The sequence below is a fragment of the Nuphar pumila genome, chromosome 6, assembly GCF_984573655.1.
Source record: "Nuphar pumila chromosome 6, dmNupPumi1.hap1.1, whole genome shotgun sequence".
Taxonomy (NCBI): Eukaryota; Viridiplantae; Streptophyta; class Magnoliopsida; order Nymphaeales; family Nymphaeaceae; genus Nuphar; species Nuphar pumila.
The window spans coordinates 9,989,836-10,008,224 of record NC_143254.1 but is presented as its reverse complement, the minus strand read 5'-3'; the positions used below and the strand labels follow the sequence as shown (position 1 = coordinate 10,008,224).

Genomic DNA, 18,389 nt, shown 5'->3' with positions numbered 1-18,389 from the left:
TTCTGATGGTTGCTGGATACAAGATCGCCAGTTAGGGAAGCTGATTTGGGAAGGCCATAGAGAAGGAAGACTATATTACATGGACTTTTTGGAACTACCCAAGAATGTATTTTGTTTAAATGTTCAGAAATTGGAAACAGACTTATGGCACAAAAGACTTGGCCATCCTCATATGTCTAAAATCCAATATTTTTCAAGTTTGGGAAAGTTTTGTAAATCTGAAAATTTTGCTTATAAAGACTGCATTCTTGGAAAAATGAAAAGATTACCATTCTCTATTGTCTCTACAAAACCTCTTGAGTTAATACATTCGGATGTTTGGGGACCCGCACCAGTTGTTTCTAAAGGTGGTTTTGCATATTATGTCATTTTTGTAGATGATTTTACTAGACATACTTGGATTTATTTTCTTAAACATAAATCCGAAGTTTTTACTCACTTTCAAGTGTTTCATAAAATGGTCACAAAAAAATTTCAAAGTAATGTCTCTATTTTTCGCACTGATTCAGGGCAAAAATTTATGTGTGGAGAGTTTAAAAACTATCTTAATTCATATGGCATTATTCATCAACGATCTTGCCCAAATACTCCACAACAGAATGGTCTTGCAGAACGTAAACATCGTCACATTATGAAGACTACTCGAACTTTGCTAATAGCAAACCAAGTGTCAAAAGGGTTTTGGGCTGAAGCAACCTTAACTGTTACTTATCTCATAAATAGAATGTCATCTTCTTCTTTAGAAAACATATCTCCGATTGAAAAACTTTATACTTTAGCTCTAGACTACTCCAGACTAAGAGTGCTTGGTTGTAAATGTTTTGTATTTACCGACAAGAACGATAAATTTTCTCCTCGTACAATCCCATGTGCTTTTTTAGGATATGCTGAAAACCAAAAAGGGTACAGATGTTACGATATTCAAAATAATAAGTTATATGTGTCAAGGAATGTGACCTTCCTTGAAAAAGAATTTTTTTTGAAAGCGAAAAATCCAAGGATATTACTGAATATTCCTTTTTAATTGATTTAACTTTCCAATCCAATGAAGAGGATTTTGAATGTAACTTTGATAATGATCAAAGTCGTACTAGCTATGAACATGGTAATGAAGATCAAATTAGTAGGGATGTTAGTTTACAGTATTCAAGACGAAGAACTGGAGAGCAATGCCCCCCCATGTGCGTTAGAAAGATATTCTGAAGCTCCTCCTCGTAGGACTTCTAGAATCTTTAGACCCCCCGGGAAATTTGTTTCCTATGAATCTTTTTCACTCTCGTATAGGGCAACTCTTGCCTTAATACAATCCTATGTCGAACCTTTCTCATATTTTGAAGCAAAAAATCATGAAGAATGGATTGAAGCTATGAAATTAGAGCTGGATGCATTAGAAAAGGCCAACACTTGGTCCATCCAAGACCTACCTCTTGGAAAGAAACCTATAGGTTGTCGATGGGTCTATAAAGTGAAAACCAAAAGTGATGGAACCCTAAAAAGGTATAAGGTACGTCTTGTAGCCAAAGGCTGTGCTCAAGAGTATGACATTAACTACGAAGAAACCTTTGCCCCTGTGGCTCGAATGACCATAGTTCGAACTTTAATTGCTTTAGCTTCTATAAAGAAATGACCTATATTTCAAATGGACGTCAAAAATGCCTTCTTAAATGAGAGTCTTGTTGAAGAAGTATACATGGAAGCTCCACCTGGTATTAGTCTTCCTAAAGGTAAAATTCTTCGTCTCGAGAAAGTGCTTTATGGTTTTAAACATGCACCAAAAGCCTGGTATGACAGGTTTAGTCATGTTATGACTGATATTGGTTTTTGTTCTTGTTTGACTGACACTGCCTTGTTTATTAAGCAACTGATGCAGGTATCATCATTCTTCTTCTTTATGTGGATGATATGATCATCATTGGAGGTGACAAACAGAGACTTGCTAATATCAAAACTCTTCTTAAAACTCATTTTGAGATGTCTGACCTAGGACTACTACGATATTTCTTAGGAATAAAAGTTGCTTATTCTCCTAGAGGGTATTTGATATCTCAATCTAAATTTGATTCTAACATTGTTTGCAGGTCTAGTATAACCCCGATTCCACTTGGTTGTACAAAGTATATTTTGCCTCCATGCTGGTATTCTCCAAGAGACCACTGTTCTGGGTGTCCTCATTGAAATTGTGCATTGATATATTGTCGATGTGTCCCCCATCTCTTGTCTGCCAACTTAACAGAGTCCAGTCTCCTAAAACCAGCCATAGTATATCTGGTTGAATCTCTATGAGAGTGTTCCATAATTCACAGCACCTAATATAATAGATATGGACATAGACGCCCAAGACAATGAATTGGCTTATGGCTTCCTTAATTGAAACTGCTGTTATTTGGTCTGTCAGTCATGTGTAGCAGGTCTAATCTTAGTTTGCAGGGTTCCCATAAGAAAATAATCCAATTGATGGGGGGAAGCGTTAAAGTTGCCTCATGCTTGAAAGCCTGGGAAAAAAAGTTAGATCTTGTTCAATGCATTAATTATCACCTTTCATGCTTTTTGAACAGCCGTAGCTATCTCTTTCCATGTCCATTTCTGACCAAGTCCTCACACATTCCAGGCAGACTTCCATTGTAACATAGATTGTTCAGTAGCTTCTTAACAACTCTCATTCTCCATCGGTTGGCTTTAAACTTGGTGCAACATTAAATGCCCCGTTAGCTTGCTGATAGTTATGGCGTGGTTATCTTCTATATTGTTAAAATCTAAGTTGTCTTTCAGACCTTTTTTCTCTTCTTTGTAGGCCCTACCTGTCTTAGGTGGTCATCCATGACCAGGTCAACCATGATATGATTTTCATAAGGGTCAACTAATTAATCCACTCTGGTCTTCAATCCAGGCTTCTTCAGTGACTTTCTGATCCAGAGCTTTGCCCCGAGGAATCCAATTTGGGACTAGGAGCATATTTCTCTTTAGGAAAGTTGGCTTCCTTGCTATTGTCAGATTTACATGTCTATATTTGATATATCCATTCATGTTATTGCTGAGGAAGGATCTTAGTAGTTAAAATCCCACATAGGTGCTTGCCTAGGCTGCCTTGGCAACCTAGGTGCAAGCCTACTGCTTAGCAACGCCCAGGTGCCTAGGCAAGTGTTTGTTCTTTTATAATGTTTAAAACATAAAAATCATGTTTTGGTTGTGTATTTTAAAATATTTAAGTTTTTCAAATTTGTTCTTATTTTTATGTTTTTTAATATTTTTATTCAAAACAATTATATTTATTCCTATGTAACACGGACTCTTCTAACAGGCCACCGCACCTGCACCTGCACCTGCACCTGCACCTGCACCTGCACCTGCACCCGCACCCACACCCATGTGGGTGCGACACTTGAACACAACTTCCTTTGTTAGGTGAAGTCAACCACACAGAGGTCCATTTCTGTCTAAAAGTAGATTCAGTTAACCGTAGCCAAGTCCGGTTTTATCTATATTATATAAATAAATACATAAATGCACACACATACATGCAGTGTTAACTTAAAACTGTTAATATATATATACCCTTCCTGCACTCCCGCACCCAAGTTTTTTTAAAGTGCCGCATCGCCACATTTGCACCCGCACCCGCACCTATGTGACAGATTTATTTTGTGAGCTTCTAGGTGATGCCTAAGCACCCGACTAGGCATAACCTAGCATCTAGGGCGGCCATGCCTAACACTGCCTTGCCCTTTTGACTCCTAAGGGAAGGATCTTTTGATGATGATCCATAGATCGAAACTACCAAATGTGGATTAGTCAGCTGCTCCTTAAAAGTAGGTAATCAAATTTCCAAATCTATCCCTGCTGGTTCTTGCGTATTCCCATTATGGCCACCAACTTTTGGTGAAATCCCCATCATCATCTCTCTCGGCCTGTTGGTTGACAGAATCTTTCTCTTCTAGATCCTTAGATGCATGACCTCCAAAGTTACTTCGATCATGGGATCTAAAGCTTGTTCAGGCAACTAATGTTCCATCTCCATAGAAATGCTGTGGATCACTTTGAGTGAGTCGTGTGTGGTGATAAAGGGAGGTTTGAGTCTTCATCCAGATGAAGGGTATACCAACTAGGGGCAGACATCGAGTCTGATTCTTCACCATCTTCCACTCCTCTGCAGGTTTATTACTTTCGTGCATCTGAGTATTTCTGTGGTCTAGATATGCATGGCCTCCATGGCTGCAACAAAACATGATAAATGTTTCATATCTAATAGCGTGAGTGATAGGCGTACTGTCCTGAAAGATTATGTCTAGGTTCTGAACAAGATGAAACTTGGCATCCTCCTTAATACATATACGAGCAAAAAAACTCTTTTGGTATCTAGTATAACCATCAATCTCATGCAGATTCACATCCAAGAGTGTAGCGATCCCCATGAGGTCATCAATCTATAGTTCTATTGATAAATCCAGAGTCTAATCCTTAATGAGAGTGTTTTGGTTACTTCTGGCTTCCAAGGCAAACGAACATACTATTTTTTGACTATGAGAGGATGCCATGCCACTTTCAGACCACCTGGTCTCGTGATGAACTTCATGGCTTCATGTTGTTTGACTTGAATAAGAAGTCACCCCCACTCCTTCCAACAGAGAACAAAAGGTTTTTGACCTGAGACCACAACTCAGTAGATAAAAAATAAAGGTAAACTCCATATGTCTGAATGTATCTCCCACTGCAAATCCAGCCATCATTGTCCATTCCGGCAGCATAATCATCTATTTGTAGCATTTAGCAGGAATAAACAACTATTGCTTATGGTTCATTATTATCTTGTTGATAGACGTTACCTTTTTTCTGACTTACCTCCAGCCACAACCTCCATCCAGGATTGAGTCTTTGAAGATCCATGTCCGTGAGGTTGTTCAGCAGTTGTAACATTCCCTGGTGGTTCTCCCACGTCCTCTGTGTAATGAAGTGCCGGATGAAGTCTCCAAGAGCAAAACAAGAGAGCACGCACATACACAAAGAGCCACTAATGGGCAAAAGAACAACACAACCACTTAAAGTGGTAAGGCACCCAAAAGAAGAGGAAAAATATATATTCCACTCAAAAGGCTTCAAAGAAGCATGCTTTACAATGGGGAGAAACCCCTTTATTTATAGACAAAAGAGGAGGCCTTGGAAGGGCTCCTAGAGGGACGTTGGAGCCCTTCCAACGGTCATAAATATGACAGTTGGATGCTCCAACGTCCCCCTAGGTGGGGCCCATTCCAAGGAGGAAAAGGAAAAGAATAAAGAAAATAAAAAAGAAAGAAAAAAAGGAAATAAAAGAAAAGGAGAAAAAATACAATATGCGATAAGAAGTAAAAAGACTGTTTTACCCCTATATGGGTCTATTTACAAAAGATATAAATATATATATATTTATATATGTAGATAGACACATAGACATATATATAATTAATATATATATATATGTGTATGTGTCGTGATCTATATATATAAATATATATATGTACAACATATTTTAACACCCCCCCTCAAACACACGGTGAGATCACCGAGAGTTTGCTAAGGAGAAAGAAGAAACGAGGCGATGGCAAAGCTTTGGTGAAGAAGTCCGCCAACTGGTACTCGGTTGGAACATAAGGCAATTGAATGGTGCCTCGTAGGAACTCATCACGAACATAATGGCAATCCATCTCAATGTGCTTTGTTCTTTCATGAAAGGTGTGATTGCTGGCAATGTAGATAGAGCTCTTGTTGTCGTAGCACAGCTTTGAGGGAGTTGAGAATGAGACTCCCATATCTTTAAGCAAACTTCTTAACCATACGATCTCCGTGGTGGTAGTGGCCATCGCACGATACTCTGCTTCAGTAGAAGAGAGTGAAACTTTCTGTTGCTTCTTACACCTCCAAGAGATAAGTGACTCTCCAAGAAACACACAATACCCTGTGGTAGAAATACGATCATCGGGGTTACCACCCCAATCAGAGTCAGTATAAGCAAGTAAAGTAAGAGGTGAAGAAGAGGGTAAGAATAATCCTTTTGTTATGGTGCCTTTCAGATATCTGATAATTCTCATGACAGCAGCCATGTGAATGGTGGAGGGAGCAGTCTGAAATTGACTTGCACTATGAACTGCATGAGAAATATCGGGCCTAGTGATGGATAAGTATGTGAGCGACCCAATCAATTGACGATAAGGTGTGGGATCAGCTAAAGGAGTGTCATCACTAGCTCTCATCTTGGCATTGATTATTTCTGGCGTCTCCACCTTCTTGTCATCAGTCAGTCCAGATCTGTCAATAATGTCGGAGGCAAGCTTCATCTGAGAGAGGACATACCCTTTGGGAGAGTATGCAACTTCAATACCTAAAAAATATCTTAGATAACCAAGATCAGACATATCAAAATTTTCTTTGAGAATATTCTTAATAAGGTTAATACCTCTCTTATCATTACCTGTGATAATCATGTCATCAACATATAATAACAGAATTGTAATGTGATCATTAGAATTTTTAACAAACAAAGCAGTATCAGTATAACATGAGGAGAAACCATTATCAAGAACTACTTTGCTAAAAAGATCATACCAAGCTTTAGGTGCTTGTTTAAGACCATAGAGAACTTTATTTAACTTTAGAATATTTCCTTTACCAATTTCAAGACCTGGCGGAGGATCCATAAGCACTTCTTCATATAAATTTCCATTTATTTTGAAATAATTTTGAAAATCTTTAGACATGTATTCTCCTCCAGAGTCGGATCTAAATATAGCTATATTGTTTTGAAATTGGTTTTGAATAAGAATATGAAATTCTTTAAAATTATTAAAGACATCGGATTTATTTTTAATAATGTATACCCATGTATATCTAGTAAAGTCATCAACAAAACTAACATAGTAAGAGTAGCCTCCTTTGGACAGAACGGGTGCCGGTCCCCATACATCGGAATGCACAAGTTCAAAAGGTCTTTTTGACACAAAATTACTATGAGAATACGGAAGCGAATGAATTTTTCCAAGGATACAATCATTGCATGTGAATGTATTTGTATTACAAAATTTTTCCAAAAAAGGAAAGAGATACAATTTAGAAACACTAGGATGTCCAAGTCTTTTATGCCAAGTCTCAATATCTTTGGATTGAACATGATTACAAAATGATTTGGTTGGCAATGACAAAAAATCCATATAATAAAGATCCCCTCTTCTATGGCCTTGCCCAATCCGCTTCCCGGACCGGAGATCCTGCACATAGCAATGGGTAGGTGAAAAAGTGACATTACATTCAAAATCGGTAATTTGGGAAACGAAAAATAGATTTAAATTAAGTTTTGGAATAATTCGAATTTTGGGAACAAAAAATTCTTTGTTTTCATTATAAATTTTCTCAAGATTCCCAATGCCTTCAACATCCAAGGATGTTCCATCGGCAGTGGAGACAAAAGATTTAAATTTGTTGAGACTTGTTTTTGATAAGAGTGATGCATTCGGAGTCATATGAAAGGAGGCACCCGAATCAAGAATCCAAGAGGTCATACCTGGGAAGGAGGAGATAGCGGCGCCGGAAGTGGATGGTGTAGAAGAAAACTGAGAGGAGCTCATCTTCATGAATTGTTGAAGAGTTTCGGTAAGATGAGCAAGAGACTCTTTTATGTCACCATCTTTCTTTGAGTCTTCATTTGGAGGAACTTCACCAACGGAGGCCACCTTCTTTTTAAATCTTGGGCAATCCGGACGAATATGGCCCGGTTCATTACAATTATGGCAAATGATTTTCCTTCCTCCACCACCATTATTTTTGAAGAAATGAGGTGGTTTGTATGGCCTTACATTGTTGCCGGGTCTAGATACGGCATGAACTTCATCAACATCTCGTTTTAATGCCAAACGAGTCTCTTCTTGACATAAGTCGGCCAAAATATCACTTAGAGGAGTAGAGGCCCTATGGAGAAGGGATCCTCTAAGTTGCTCAAATTCGGGGCGAAGCCCATGAATAAATTGGAAAAATCTTTCTTTTTCCATTTGCTCTTGCCTCATAGCAATAGCACTACCCTCCCATTGGGGTTCGAAAAGGACAAGTTCATCCCATAAAGAGGATAGGGCACTATAGTAGTCCCTAATACTCATATCACCTTGTTTAGTAGCTCTTACCTTTTCTTGTAGGAAGAAATGCCTAGCAAGGTCTCCTTGAGTGTACATGCCTTTCATAAAGAACCAAGCTTCATTAGCCTTCTTGAATTTGGCGAGATTTGCACAAATCTTTAATTCAACATTGTTCATGAACCATGCTAAAATTTTAGCATGCTCACTTTCCCAATCTTCTAATTTAGAAGAGTAATCAAGAATAGCCTTCTCTTTTTCCTCTTCGTTCAAAGCTTTTTCCTCATTACCTTCAAACTTAGTCAACTTCAATTGTGGTTCCGGAATGGTTCCACATACATAACCCCAAAGTTTTTTACCTTTGAGATTGTTTTCCATGGCGGCCGCCCACATGCGATAATTGGTCCCATCCAATTTGAATGAGAGGTCGATTTTTGCATCCTTGTTGGCCATTTATAGAAGATGAATATAAATGCACGAAAGAGAAGGATATTGTTAGAATTGTATTTGTATCGGATATGGATCCGATATTGGATCCATATCCGAGCGTATGCTTTCCCCATGCTTGGGCGGTGGCATACTTGTAATCCTGTATATTTTTCATGTATTTTGTTCAGTAGTGTTAGATTCTATATATATCTTATTAAGAGAGGGTCACGATACTTTTAACGTGCCCTACTTTCCATTTGGCATCCTCCTCTTCTCCCCCTCTCCTCTCTTCTCTTTATTTTGTATTTTCAGATTGAAGGCTATTCTCCAAAGCTTGAAGGCGCACTATCTTGAAGCCCTATTCAGATTCTTTCATCTTGAAGCCCTATTCAGATTCTTTCATGGTATCAGAGCAACCCACGATCGACGCCTGTTTCTCCAGCCACGAGCGAGTCTTCTCCAGCCACGATCGACGAACTGCTGAGTTACGTCTGCCTTCTTCATCACGCCTGTCAACCAGGCCACGATCTGCTGAGTTTGATCTTCATTCTTCAGCCGAGTGCCTGATCCTCATCCTTCAGCCGAGTGCCTGATTCTTCAGCCGAGTGCCTGATCCTCATCCTTCAGCCGAGTGCCTGATCCTTCAGCCGAGTACCTTTGGAAACGCAAATATTATATCAGCATAATCATGTCCACCCTCTCTTTGAGTTTTCTCTCCCAACTCATCTCCCAAAAGTTAACCCATTCCAACTATTTGACGTGGAAACGTCAGATAGTCCCTTTCATTAAGAGCCATTGTCTATATGGTCATATTGATGGCTCTACTCCAGCCCCGCCTGAATTGATTTTGGGTGAAACAAAGGATGCTACTAGTTCGGTGACTGCTACAGATAATATCCCTAATCCAGCATATGCCGTATGGATGGCACATGATCAGGCTTTAGTTGCTTATATTACTTCTACCTTCTCTGAAGAAGTGCTTGCAGGTATAGATGATGATATCTCAGCTTTTCAACTATGGAATACGCTTGCAAATACATACTCTCAAGTTTCAGAAGCTAGATATCTTCAATTGAAGCGTCAATTTCAAAGCATAAGTAGAGGCTCCAGATCTGTACTTGAGTATCTCTATGAGATTAAAAATGTAAGCGATCAACTTGCTGTTATTGGCCATCCTATTTCAGACAAGGATAAAGTTCAGCAGGCTCTTAGTGGTCTAGGGTCAGAGTTTGATATATTTTGCACTGCTCTGGAGGTTCTCCCTGTCTTACCCTCTTTTGAAGACTTAAAGGCAAAATTGATCCAGCATGAGGCTAGTAGAGTTCACAGGCATGATGCTTCCATTTCTACTTCGCCCAGTATTTTAGTTACTTCTACACATGGTGTGTCAGGACAGCGTGCACATACTTGGGCTCATACATCCGGACAAGAAAAGGGTATTCTTCCTACTCCTCAGGGCAGCACTCTTGTTAACATGCCAAAGCGTATCCCTACATGTTTCTATTGCAACAAGAGAGGACATGTTAAATCTGAATGTTGGCACAATCCTCAGAACAAAGCTAAAGGAGGTCGACGTGATCACAGGCCAACCCCCTCTATCATTTCTAGAGCGTCTTCCTCCTCATTCACGCCCGATGCACAACAACTCTTAATGACAGCTATTTCTAATCTGAATCTCAAGCAAAATGATGATGGTGTCTGGTATGTGGATTCTGGTGCTGCCGCCCATGTGACTGATGATGCAGGTAAACTCTCTAGTGCATCTCCATATTTAGCAAAAGGTTCTGTAGTTACAGGTGATGGCACTCACCACAAAATTACTCACATTGGTAATGCATATGTTTCTTTGCCGCATACTTCTCTTCCTTTACACAATGTTTTAGTCGTCCCTAATGTCAAGAAAAACATTATTTCAGTATCTAAACTCATTGATGACTCTTCCACATCAGTTGAATTCACTCCTTCCTCTGTTTTTGTCAAGGATCCTCTCACCAAGACGATATTCGCTGAAGGAATTCGTGAAGGCAACATGTACGTCCTCAAAGAAGCTCCTCCAGTGTCCAAGTCCAGTTCATCTGTTTCTTTTCCTATCAGTCCGAATGAAGTCAATTTGACTCGAATTGATATGCCGTCCATTTGGCATAATCGATTAGGCCATTGTAGTCATTCTTTTATTTCTAGCCTTGTTAATAATGGATTGTTGCACAAATCCAGTCTGAGACCTGTTAGTGAGTCAGGCATGTGCTCAAGCTGTCAACTTTGTAAGAGTCATGCCCTTCCTTTTAATTCCATCAATAAAAGAGCTTCTAAATTGTTTGAAACGATTTACTCTGATGTTTGGGGACCAGCTCCTGTCTCATCTCCTTCCGGCAGTAGATACTATGTCATTTTTGTTGATTCTTTTTCTCGCTATACATGGATACACTTCATAAAACACAAATCTGAAGTGTTCCGTTTGTTTAGCCAATTTCATGCCCTCATCCAAAATAAATTTTCATCCAACATAGTGCATTTTCAATGTGATGGTGGTGGTGAATATTTATCATCTGAATTTACTGAATACTTGCTAAATCATGGCATCACTAGACAAATATCTTGTCCACACACACCACAGCAAAATGGCATTGCAGAACGCAAGCACCGACACATTGTAGAGACTGCCTTAAGCATGCTCCATGACACTGATCTCCCTATGACTCTATGGACTGAGGCATTTCACACGGCCGTTTATGTTATAAATCGATTGCCTTTAGCTCTTCTCGCAGGGAAATCTCCTTTCTTTCTTTTGAATCATGAGCATCCTAAGTATGATGAGCTTCGGGTTTTTGGATGCATTTGCTATGTTCATGTTGATTCCAGCCTCCGGAACAAACTTCAGGCTCGGGCTATAATGTGTCAGTTTGTGGGCTATGCAGACCATTATCGAGGCTATAGGTGCTATAATCCCCTAACAGGCCGTATACATATTTCAAGACATGTTGTTTTTGATGAACTCAGATTGGAGTTTCACACTTCTTCCAAGGCTATTCATGATTCAGCGTCCAGACTATATGATCCATGGTTATGTGCTAATATCTTAGGCGATGGGATTCAACCGACCACTTTTCCAGCCCCTTCTGACAGTACTCACATTGAAGCAGAAATGTCTGATGCCCAGATGGATAGTACTCACATTGAAGCAGACATGTCTGATACTCAGATGGCTGATCCTCCTTTAGACAGATTTTCTGGCTTGGTTTATTCTCGTCGCACTCCTGCCTCTACTACTGATTCTGTCATTGTTCCTTCTCATCCACGAAGGTCCACTCGAGCGAGACATCCCGTGGATAGATGGATAAGCTATAACACTTTCACTTTGGATTTTCAGCTTTTTATGACCAGTTTGCATAAACAGACTGAACCAAAGTGTTATTCTCAGGCCTCTCAAAATTCCCGTTGGATTGAAGCCATGAATGAAGAAATGGAAGCCTTGAATGAATGTCAAACATGGGAAGTCGTTCCACGGCCAAGGGATAAGAATGTTGTTGGGTCTAAATGGGTTTATAAAATCAAATATAAACCAGATGGCAGTATTGATAGGTATAAAGCTCGTCTTGTGGCTAGAGGTTTCACTCAACAACATGGGGAAGATTATGATGAGACTTTCAGCCCTGTTGTTAAGATGAGTACCATTCGAGTTATTCTCTCTCTTGCTGTTACTTTTGGATGGTCATTACATCAACTTGATGTCAAAAATGCTTTTCTTCATGGTTTCCTCAAAGAGGACGTCTACATGGAACAACCACCAGGATATGCTACTAATGATTCTAATCTATGGGTATGCAAGTTGCACAAGTCATTATATGGGTTAAAACAGGCTTCTCGTTCATGGTTTGAAAGGTTCTCCCTTCACATTCAAGAAGCTGGTTTTCAGAAGAGTGCTCTTGATCATTCTCTTTTTATCTATCACAAAGGAGGGATCACTACTTGGTTATTGATATATGTGGATGACATTGTTCTCACGGGAAATACTTCCTCTTATATCGTCCAAATCAAAGAAGTGTTAGAACAACACTTCAAAATGAAAGATCTCGGGGACCTCAGATATTTTTTGGGTGTTGAATTAGACAGGACTGAGGATTCCCTCACTCTTTCTCAACACAAGTATGCCCTTGATATTCTCACATCCTCTGGTATGTCTGATTGTAAGCCCATTAACACGCCCAGCGTTTTGCATGCAAAGTTGAACGTTTCAGATGGCAGTCCTGCATATCCTGTTCCAACCCTTTACCGCAGTATTGTTGGGAAACTTCAATATTTGACATTCACTCGGCCCGACATTGTATATGCTGTCAATCAAGTTTCCCAGTTTATGCATGCTCCCACAGACACTCATATGGAAGCTGTCAAGCGTATCTTACGTTATCTCAAGGGGACTATTGGCGATGGACTTACTTATAAACGCATGTCTCCTACTGTGGATGGTCATATTATCTCTACTTACACTGATGCTGATTGGGGAAGCGATCTTGATGAACGCCGATCTGTTTCTGGCTATTGTGTCTTTCTCAATTCTAATCTTGTCTGTTGGAGTAGTCGCAGACAACGCGCCATTGCAAAATCCAACACAAAAGCTGAATATAGGGCCATGGCTGCTGGCACTGCCGATGCTACTTGGCTTCGTCACCTCCTTGGGGAATTATCTCTTCCTATTGCTCAATCTTCCATGCTGGTTGACAATCAAAGTGCCATTAAAATTTCATTCAATCCCATACTTCACAGTCGTACCAAGCACATTGAGATTGATCAACATTTCATTCGTCAGAAAATAGAAGATGAGGAAATCTCCCCTGCATATATACATACTTCTGAACAAGTTGCTGATCTTTTCACCAAAGGACTCACTGGATCACAGTTTTGGCATTTGAAGAACAAGTTGGGCATGATGAAAACTCATGCACAACTTGAGGGGGGATGTTAGAATTGTATTTGTATCGGATATGGATCCGATATTGGATCCATATCCGAGCGTATGCTTTCCCCATGCTTGGGCGGTGGCATACTTGTAATCCTGTATATTTTTCATGTATTTTGTTCAGTAGTGTTAGATCCTATATATATCTTATTAAGAGAGGGTCACGATACTTTTAACGTGCCCTACTTTCCATTTGGCATCCTCCTCTTCTCCCCCTCTCCTCTCTTCTCTTTATTTTGTATTTTCAGATTGAAGGCTATTCTCCAAAGCTTGAAGGCGCACTATCTTGAAGCCCTATTCAGATTCTTTCATCTTGAAGCCCTATTCAGATTCTTTCAGATATTACTTGTCAAAAGAAGATCCGATGAAGCTTTATCAACCAAGGCTCTGATACCATGTAATGAAGTGCCGGATGAAGTCTCCAAGAGCAAAACAAGAGAGCACGCACATACACAAATAGCCACTAATGGGCAAAAGAACAACACAACCACTTAAAGTGGTAAGGCACCCAAAAGAAGAGGAAAAATATATATTCCACTCAAAAGGCTTCAAAGAAGCATGCTTTACAATGGGGAGAAACCCCTTTATTTATAGACAAAAGAGGAGGCCTTGGAAGGGCTCCTAGAGGGACGTTGGAGCCCTTCCAACGGTCATAAATATGACCGTTGGATGCTCCAACGTCCCCCTAGGTGGGGCCCATTCCAAGGAGGAAAAGGAAAAGAATAAAGAAAATAAAAAAGAAAGAAAAAAAGGAAATAAAAGAAAAGGAGAAAAAATACAATATGCGATAAGAAGTAAAAAGACTGTTTTACCCCTATATGGGTCTATTTACAAAAGATATAAATATATATATATTTATATATGTAGATAGACACATAGACATATATATAATTAATATATATATATGTGTATGTGTCGTGATCTATATATATAAATATATATATGTACAACATATTTTAACACTCTGCTCCCTTTAAGCAATTAGCATCTCTGCCCTAATCATCTTAGATGTCATTACAACAAAAACATTAGTTGGTGCTCAGAAACAACCGGCCACTCGGCCAGTTTCTCCAACTTGGCCCAATAAGATGTTGGGACTCCTTAATAGATCAGGGATTATACTTGACCAGAACATGTTAAGATCTAATCTGGGTCTCCTCTACTTGAGTACAGTCATAAATGTAGCTGAAAAAGAGAAAAAAGTGAAGATAAGATAAAACCAAGGTTGCCAGACAGGGAAGCGGAAGTGGAAGTGGAAGCAGAAAACCAATATGAAAAGTGGAAGCAAGAAGCGATGCATTTTAAAATGTATAGGAAGTGGGAAGCGAGGAATAAAAAAACATAAGAACTGAATGGGAATCGAAATGGAACACAAATAAAAACTAAAATAAAAGTGACTATTTTTTAAATTTGATGTTTTTTTAGTGTAAGAATTAAATTTTTAACAAAATCTAAAAATGATGCCAATTTAGAGAAAGCACATGGAAGTAAGTGAGAAGCGTGAGAGGAAACACATAAAAACATGAAAAGTAGAGTGAGAGAACATATAAGAAGAATAGATGAAGCATGTGAAAAACATTGGAGAAGGGTGGGAGAATCAAGATTCTCATCAAGTTTCGAAAGTGAGGAGTATTGTGCTTCTGATGCGAGTTTTTGGGAAGCGGGCTTCCCACCTATCTAAGAAGCTTCTGCTAACTCTGGATAAAACTCAAATCATGTTATCTCCATATAAAATAGAGAACCCAAGCAATTTAATGTAAGTCCTATGCAATGCTATCAGTGTAGAGAGGCCAAAAACAATTAAAGGGCAAGTGTATAAATGCATCTTTCCTTCTTGAAACATAATGTGTACTGCCTAATAAAGGTTGAGGTGAATAATGTTAGTTCTAACTCTAGGTGAGCTTAGGCCCATTACCAAACCGTAGGCATGCTGATGTTAATCCTAGTTGGCATCATTTTCCCTATGTTGGAAAATATAGTGGGTTTCAACTTTCATGAGTTGTGGAATGGTATGCCAGTGAAGATAAATTTCCATTAGTTAAGAATTTCCATGTATCTGAACTATTTCACATTCTCTAAATTACTATCTTTCATTATATGTCATTCTAATTAGCATCTGTACCACACGATCTCTTATTGCTTCTCATGTATTCAGTAACACTGACAATTTATCTACCATGATTTTTCAAAATTTCCATTTTCAGAAGCTTTTTTTGCAAAAATCTGGACAAATATACAAACTTGAAAATCTCAAAAACTAGAAAGCCATAAAAGTTAAGACAATGGGAGAAAAATCTAACAGAAGCTTTTTCCCTAGGATTTGTCAAGATAATTTCATAATTAGCAGTATATTCATTTAAGTAATAAACCATGATGTTTTGATACTGTCACAAACTTATCAACAGTTTAAACTTTTACAAAAGCATCATACCTTTGTAATGAGTCTAAGCCTCTCTCTCTCTCTATATATATATATATATATATATGGGTGTTCCTATTTTGCTATTCAACCACCATATCTTATGGTGGTACACTTGTTTTAAATAGATCTAGACTCCAAAAGCAAAAATTGAACCTTTGATCATGTTTAACATGATCTATTTTATGATTTTCATATATTAAAGTTGATTCTATTTGAAGCTACTACTTCGGCTCTTTGCAATCCTTCATATCTCCTCTGTCTGCCTCCTGAATTTTCAATTGTCTTTTTCTTTTCCTAATTCCTTCACTTGTATCATGTCAACCTTTGTTACATGTGACATAATGTCTCTGATCTTTTATTGGTAGGACTCGTAAGTGCATTTTCATATATTCAATTCTAATCTTATCCTTTTTTGTAACCCTAGACTTCCATCTTAACATAAGCATTTTCACGACATGCACTCTATCTTTTCTTCATTTCTTAGTCGCCCAAGATTCAGCTCCATATAATGGTACTAGTCTGATAGCAGTCTTATAGAAGTGTCTTATATATATATATATATATATATATATATATATATATACAGAGAGAGAGTGGTACACATGTATGCATATGATTGATTTAACATTATCCTCTTTAGATTAGTGTTAGCAACAGTCATCTGAATATTTAGTGGTTTTTAACACTGGTTTCTCCCCCTCCATGTTTCAGTCCAGATTGAAATCAGGAAGTGGTCAAATTTTTGCCATTTACAGATTTGCTTTTTTTTTTTTTAATAAAAGTATGATTTTTTCCCCTTAATTCATTAATATTTCTGTAAAGCACATTACAAACAATAGGACACCAGTAGAGGTGCCATTAACAGGCTTGCTAGTATTGGAGAACCGTATAAATTTTAGTTAGTTTTTGATATTTTAATGAAATGAGCTTTAGTTGAAGGCGGCTGGTGTTGAAGAACCATTAAATCAGTGAACATTTTTTCCATCAATCATAAAGGATAAATGTCGGATTAACACCCTAATCCACCCCTACATTCCTACAGTTGAGTCTGCAAGTATATGTGTGTGGATTTGTTTTTTTTGTGCAGTTGCGGGCACTCATGCATGCCTGTCAAGTGAAAGAGGAAACAGGTCAGGTCAAGCTTCTCCTTCATGTGAAGTTGCATAGTTGAGATTCATCCATGTCCTTTTGTGCTGTTTTTGTTGAAAGAAAACTAGTAATCGTGGCTTGTTGCAAATTATATGCTGTTTTCTTAGACGTGTTCATCATGCATATGTCGTTCATCCAAAGTCAGAACTTTGGAAATTCTGTTCAAAATGTTCATATTTCTGGACTAGTGTGATCCTGTTCTGCTTTAGGCTTTGTTTGGGAGCTCTGCACTGAGATGGAAACACCATTTCCATGTGTTGCTAAAATATGGTTTTGTGAAAATGTGGTGTTGAGGTTGGAGTTGCCAAAAACATCCTCTTGTGAATGGTGTTGAAATGTAGTGTTGGGGCTGCCAACTCCATTCTCAATGCAGTATTTTGTTAACACCACTTCTCGCAAACAGTAGAGAGCATAAGAGCACTGGGGGAAACTGCAACACACCTCCGATTCCAGGCTCCCGCACAAGAGTCTTAGTGTTTTGGCAACACCACTGTCTTAGTGATGGCCTAACACGTGTATCTCGCTCTCGTGTCTTATCCTGCTCAGTGCAAATGTTTTATTTTATTTTATTTTTTTGAAAGAGTACAAATGTTTTTTTGTCCATCTTTTATTAACATTTTGAAATTTTGTGCAGAAAAATTTGGTGGGCGCACTGGATTTCTGCTGTGATCTGCTTCAACTTTGTCAACCAAGAAATTGGATTTAAATCAATCTGCTTAACAAGGAGCTAATGGTTGGATGTCTGTTTTGCACAACTGTTATTGTTCCTTAATGTGTGTATTTAGCCCAATGAGTATCTGTTTGTTCATCAGGAATTTGAGGTACTAAAAGTATTTTAGGCCCCTCTGATGGTAGGGATGTCAATGGGTCGGATACCCTCGTGATGCGGATTCAATTTGTAGGATTTGGTTCAAAATACAAAAATGCAGATGTAAAAAAGGGTATGGGAGTATAGTTGAACCGATCAGGTTGTGGGGAATTAATTAATAGATTGGATACTTGACTTCTTAAGAGAATGGACCTGGTGTAGGATATCTGATCCGTTTGCCTTGAGCTCCGCTCTCTAACTTGAGGAGCCACAACCCACTGAGCTCTGTGGTATTTGTTGGTTATGGATGGGAAAACAAAAAAGAAAGAAAAGTTATTACTCTTTCCACGATTTAGACTGACCGAGACTGCCAATGAGCTGACATCATCCGATGACCATCTGAACCTAAACCTGGTTACTGTTTATTTGGGCAGGTTAGGGTTGATCCAGACTCAGTCTTGATCCGACCTGTTGACAGCCCCATCTGATGGTATCATAAGCTCTCTCTCTCTCTCTCTCTCTCTCTCTCTCTCTCTCTCT

General features: G+C 38.7%; 1 protein-coding gene across 1 annotated transcript in view; it reads left to right on the top strand.

Annotated features, from left to right (window-relative positions):
* Nucleotides 1–18,075, top strand: part of LOC149833907 (alkylbase DNA glycosidase-like protein mag2) — a 42,502-nt gene extending 24,427 nt beyond the window's left edge. Inside the window, exon 3 of the mRNA XM_090011096.1 lies at nucleotides 17,676–18,075. The gene's annotated coding sequence lies outside the window, so the exon portion shown is untranslated. The remainder of the gene's footprint in view (nucleotides 1–17,675) is intronic.
* Nucleotides 18,076–18,389: the final 314 nt, after the last annotated feature.